The sequence below is a fragment of the Centropristis striata genome, chromosome 23 (assembly GCF_030273125.1).
Source record: "Centropristis striata isolate RG_2023a ecotype Rhode Island chromosome 23, C.striata_1.0, whole genome shotgun sequence".
Classification (NCBI taxonomy): Eukaryota; Metazoa; Chordata; class Actinopteri; order Perciformes; family Serranidae; genus Centropristis; species Centropristis striata.
The window spans coordinates 11,731,880-11,737,879 of NC_081539.1; the positions used below are offsets into that span (position 1 = coordinate 11,731,880).

At 36.3% G+C, this 6,000-nt stretch overlaps 1 protein-coding gene across 1 annotated transcript in view; it reads right to left on the reverse strand.

Moving 5' to 3' along the window:
* Positions 1-5,488, reverse strand: part of cdh19 (cadherin 19, type 2) — a 28,255-nt gene extending 22,767 nt beyond the window's left edge. The window contains exon 1 of the mRNA XM_059327158.1: positions 5,464-5,488. The gene's annotated coding sequence lies outside the window, so the exon portion shown is untranslated. The remainder of the gene's footprint in view (positions 1-5,463) is intronic.
* Positions 5,489-6,000: the final 512 nt, after the last annotated feature.

Genomic DNA, 6,000 nt, shown 5'->3' on the forward strand with positions numbered 1-6,000 from the left:
TGGCTGCATTTTAAAGTGTGTGTAGTAAACGAGTTAGCTAAAATAAATGGATAAATGCTTGAAATAGAAAAAAAGGTATTAAGCATTGGAAAAATGGTTAAAATATTCAACAAAAAGTACTGAATAAGAGTTCAAATACTATATACTGTACTAAGATTTTTTTTTTTAATCTGTGGATAACTTACAGAAATGGATAAATGGTTGAAACAGTTATTGTTACCTAGCTAAACATAATGGATACATTATTAAATACTAAACATTAGCTAAATTAGTTAAACATTATCTTAATGTATTATGTTATCCTTTTTTCTGTAAAGCACTTTGTGATTTAATCTGTGAAAAATCTGCTCTGATGAATAAAACCTACTTACTTACTTACTTACTTACTTACTTAATAAATGTAATTGATACATAGATATAATAGCAAATATTAGCGAACATTAGCTGAATGAGGGTTAACTAGTTTAAAAAGTTAAGTAATGTAGCAAATCATAATGTAATTTAAAATGGTTGAAATAGTTAATGCTCATTAAACTTAGCTTAACTTTTTTTTTGTCTATTACCTTTAACTTACTATTTTTTGCCAACTATTTCAATTATTTATGATAAGATGCTAATGAAATAATTAGGTTAATGTAATAGATAAATGGTTGAAATAGTTAACGTTAACTAAACATAGCATGACTGTTTTTTTAGTCACTTTTACTTTCAGTTACTTTTAGGTAACTTTGATCATTAAATAAATTATAGTTGAAATGGTTAACGGTGTAAATAGAATGGGTACATTTTTAAAATAGTTAACATTAGCTAGCTAAAGAATAAAAATGTTGAAAAACTACTACAGGTTGTTGTTGTTTTTTTTTTAAGCTATTTTAATTGTTTATGATAAAATGTCTATGATGAATGGTTGCTAGCTTAAAGTTATGGATAAATGGTTGAAACAGTAAGTTAGCTAGCTAAATGTAATGAATAAAAGGGTGAAATAATTTATGTTTATCTAGCCATTATCCTTGATTTTCTTGGTAATAACCAAAATCATAAATAAGAAAACCATGGAAAATGGCTAGATATCAACTCTTAAATTAAACTCTTATGAGCTATTTTTGTTGTTATCATTATATTTGTCCAAACAAATGTACCTTTAGTTGTACCAGGCATTACAATTGAAAAGAAATTGAAGAAAAAGGGTGGTGTAATAATTTTTTCCATGACTTTAGTTGAATTGGTTAACAATTATAATGGATAAATTGTTTCAGTAGTTAATGTTAGCTTGCTAAACGTAATGGAAAAGAGGTTGAAAAAATTAATGTTCGGAAGCTAAATTTGATGCATAAATAGTTGAATTAGTTAAAGTTTGAAATATAATGGATAAATTGTTTAAGTAGTTAATGTTAGCTAACTAAATGTAATGGATAAATGGTTGAAAGAGTCAACTCAATGTGAAGTGGTTGCAACTTCAACCACTGCAAGCAGTAATAGTGCAAATACAAACTTTACCAAACCAGCTTAACATTGGTCGTTAAAGTGGATTAACCATTATTGGATGCTAACAATACCCCCTATTATTTAATTAATATATGCGTTAAATAAAATCCAGTTTAAAATCAATTCCACATGGTGGGTGGTGTCGATGAAGGGGAACTTGAGGTCGTCTGACAGGGCGGTGGGAGTTATATGAGCTCTATGATGACATGATTCTTTTATCTATCTGAAGAGTTATGGCAAATCTATTGCACAGCAACAAGTCAGATAACAAATTCTTAGCAAGAAAGCCAGAGCAGAATTGCATTTTAAAAGAGAAAAACAAATCCTTTGTCTGAGCTCTACCCTTTCTTTTCTTTTTTTTAGTCTTGCATCCTGCAGTCCTGCACGGGCGTCTGAAAACAGCCCTCTATTTTGAATTCAGACAAGGGCCTGTATTGTGTTTCACGGGGGGAGCAGGGCCTGAACATCATTCCTTAAGCATGACACTGCACTCTGCAGCTGACTAATGAAGACTTCTAATTAGATCAATGTCTCCCCAGACATAGAAAACAGAGACACACATGCCTCTGACAAACTATGAGTCGAATCGATGCGCCAATTATAATGTGCATCAGGGTCAGGAGTGTAAGGACAATGAAAGTCAGACAAGACAGCAAATTAGTCAGGACAACACAAATACAATATCTTGCTCTGACAACCCTGCCAAAGTTAACAGAGTTTAACTCCAACAAACTCATCAATTCCCTTTATAAACATGGCTTAACTTGTCTTTTTCATTGTCTTGGCAACACTGTCAACATCTCAGAAATACCAAAATATCACATCTCAGCTTTTTCATCATATGTAACCAATGGTGATCGCTGGTGTCAACCTCTTCTTTTCTCTTAGTAAATTAGCAGTTTCTCCTGTGAAATTATTATTTTTTTCTCCCTCCTCAGCAGCGTAGGTGGTTTGCCTGGAAACTATGGATGTTCCGTTGCTTCCCTTTCATTTCAGACTTTTGACACATAGCAGTTTACTTTGAAAAGCAACGCAAATTATTTGTGAAGAAGGAAGGAACCCCTGAACCAAACTTTACGGCTCTCCAGTCATGCAGGAAACCATACATCAGCACACGGTGGGATCAGATGTTATTAAAAGCACAACAGCCATAATTCTGAACAATTTTAATAGTTTTTTGACACTGCAACATCAGCACAGAACATATAGAGTCCCACTATGTGGATGCTTTAATCCAACACAGGAATGCAAGTATATGCATTTTAAGCATGGGTGGTCCCGGCGGAAATATAGAATATAAAGTATACCGCAAGACATTGTTTCAGCAGTTAGAGTAGTTGCAGTATTAATGCTTTAACAGCTCATAATGTTCATGTTAAAGCTTGTAAAAGTAAATTAGCTGTCAAGAGCCATTTGTAATGAGCTGGCAAAATCAATTACTGATGCGGGCTTTCATTTCTTGGAATTCAATTTCGTAACAGAACGCGGACGAGAGTATGCGTTTGTGCTAATGTATGTCTTTAACGGGCCGTATTCATATCTCCCAGGATTGTGGAGTGACAGTCCAATTAGTAGCCAGTGAATCGTGAGCTGTTATAGTCTTTCATAGGGGCTGCCATGCACGTGCCCCTGAACTGAACGCCTTGAGCCAAAACTAGTCAACAGCCCTCAATGATGTTACTCTGAGCAACTGCCAACATGCCAAGGAGTCTGCTTAAAAATCCTTCCTCGGGGGTATCAGCCTTTACTGATGTGGCTGGAATAGTGCACAGGTCAACAGATGTTTAGGTGCCAATTTAACAAGATGGGCCTTTCTAGAAATAAGTGATGAAATTCTGGGAAAATAATGGGTATGCCGAAAAAGCTCCCAGCTCCAGGTCTGTAAATAGCAAAGGTATTAGGGAGCAAGAAAAACACATGTCCATGTATGACAGCTATCGTGATAATGCTTGATAATAATTGTGACCCTGTCAATGTTGGATTTTAAGAGTATCATGTAAATCTATACAAGCCTTTAGTTATATAAATCCATTACATTTACAGATATGTATGTTCTGGAAAGAATAAAGATAATCTAAAAATATCAACAACAAAAAACCCATTGAACTCAAGGGTCAATTTTCACCTTTCAAAAGAAATACTCATTTCGACAAGACATGCCGTACATGCAGAGTGCCCTGTGGTTGACAGCCATTCATTAGCTCTAATAGGCCTTTTTCCCATTTCCAGCAGACCTCCTGTAGCCTGTATGTATAGTACAGTACTCTACCACATGACAGAATGACAATGAGCTGCAGTCTCGCAATGTTAAGCACCAGATGCGCTGCGACCGTCACATTATTTTCCTATATGGTGATGTGCTCTAGCTAATAAAATGTTGCTCGGTTGTAGAAATGGTTCCATGACGCTGTTAAAGATGTTAAAACGCAGCAATAAAGAAAAAGGAGTTTCTACTTGACATTGTGGATGACACATCAATATCAATTTGCACCGCCGGCGCTAACTGCTAAGTAATGCTAACTCTATATGAGCATTAATTATGTAGTTTTTCATGGATCATGGAAATACATGAAAATGTGTAAAAGCTGAAAATGTGCGATGGATCTAAACATAGAGAAATCCATCTGTTATGCTTCTTTAAGATCACTCTTCCAGGACAATATGTCCTTAATTGGGCATTTGGGAGCCTATCAAGGGACCTGTTGTTTACTGCTCTGTTCCATAAAACAATTTCACTGACATGTAGTTTGTGTTTTCTAAATAAGGAGCACAAATGAGTCCAGAGACTGAGCTACAACAACAGGGGAATGTCAAGCCATCATGTACTCGCTCGTAGGTAATTTGTTTGATTTTATTATGTGCACAAGTGGAAATCATTACTGTTAAGCAAAGTGTCACGAATTTCCTCTGACATTCATCAGCGATAGGACTTCTTTTTCATCAAAAACAATTAACTGATGCTAAAAAGAGAGAGAGAGAGAGAGAGAGAGAGAGAGCAGTGAATTTAAACTACAGGCAATTATCTATAAAGACTTAATTATGGTGATAAAAAAGAAAGTTTGTGACAAAAGTTTTACAAGTTTCAAGGAATATCAGACACGGACCAAATTCCGAGAACAGACAATCATCTTAATACAATTATTAGAACCGAAAAATGTTTACTCCCCCAGTTTTTCCAATCATATTATCTATAAGCCTGTGGTTGGGAACATACTGTAATACCACATCATTTTAGCAGTTTCCACACATTTCATTGTTTGGCCAAGGTTTCCCCCTCATACACTGAGGATGTTCTGTAGCTACAAATGTATTTGTGCATCACTGTTTACTGCCCTTGAATAAGTGGACCAAAATATTGGACAGAAGACTTATTTCACTGCAAACCGACTGAAATTCCCATCTTAAAGAAAGGTCATGGGAGCAGTATAATAATTATTTAATCACACGGTTTGGTGAATAATACGTGAATCATGTTTTCACTCACAATTTTCAATGGCAGAATGTGCTGAAGGCTCATGTTTTGTTGCTACACTCTATAGGCCATCATAAAAAGGTCAGGTATGAAACAGTCTTTACTTCAATGGGAAAAAAACTTTTTTAGATGATAAATACTGACGTCTCAATGGTCAACTCTGACATATCACTTGGGCACATTCATTGAATTGACTTTTTCCTAACATCATTGTCATTGCTATTTCTCAAGGAAGAAAACACCTAAAAAGAAGCTAGAAACCATCATAAAAGATGCAAGAAATTTGCTGATTTCTTGCTGTGGCAAACACAAAGAACCCCTAGCTCTTAAAGAGTGACAATATTCAGTTATTATGAATCTCAGAATTCCTGCTGCTGCTTTTATATTGAAAGCTTCTTTGTACTCCTCCATACATCGCTTTCTGGAGAATATATAAAATTGCATTATTATCTTCTGATAAAACATAATTTCTCATAGGTTGCATAGCGTCCAACACTCACACCCACCTGTTTGTGTGATTCTTCTGTCTGTCCCCCAAGCCACTTGTCACCAACCGCCGTCAAGAGAGATCATCGCCGGGGTGTAAAGAAACACAATCTGCTTAACTAAATGCCCTGGTACTGGAACCCACAATAGCAGAAGCGAATGCGCGTGGATCTCACAATGCGTAATCCCCTCCGCTGACGACCTCCCCTTTTCTTCTTCTTCTCTCCCCTTTTCTGCCCTTCTCAAACTTCCCGGGGAAGAACAAACACAGGCTCTATTGTCTGGGACACTGCAGAACACTCAGGGCCTTCATCGCCATGCAAATAGTCACAGCCGAGTCTTACAAATGGATTTCTATCTTTTCACCCTCTCTGGTTTTTTCCTCCCCATTTTTGTGAACAATCCGGCGCTTATTAGAGTCGAGCTGGAGCATGGCAGGGATGGTAATTCATCCACTGTATGACGACTATTTCTGCTAGTGATAGGAAGGCAACAGTCTGTTTTTTGACATTCAAGCCGGGAGGGCATGCTGTTCCTGCATGCCTCGTCCAGATACG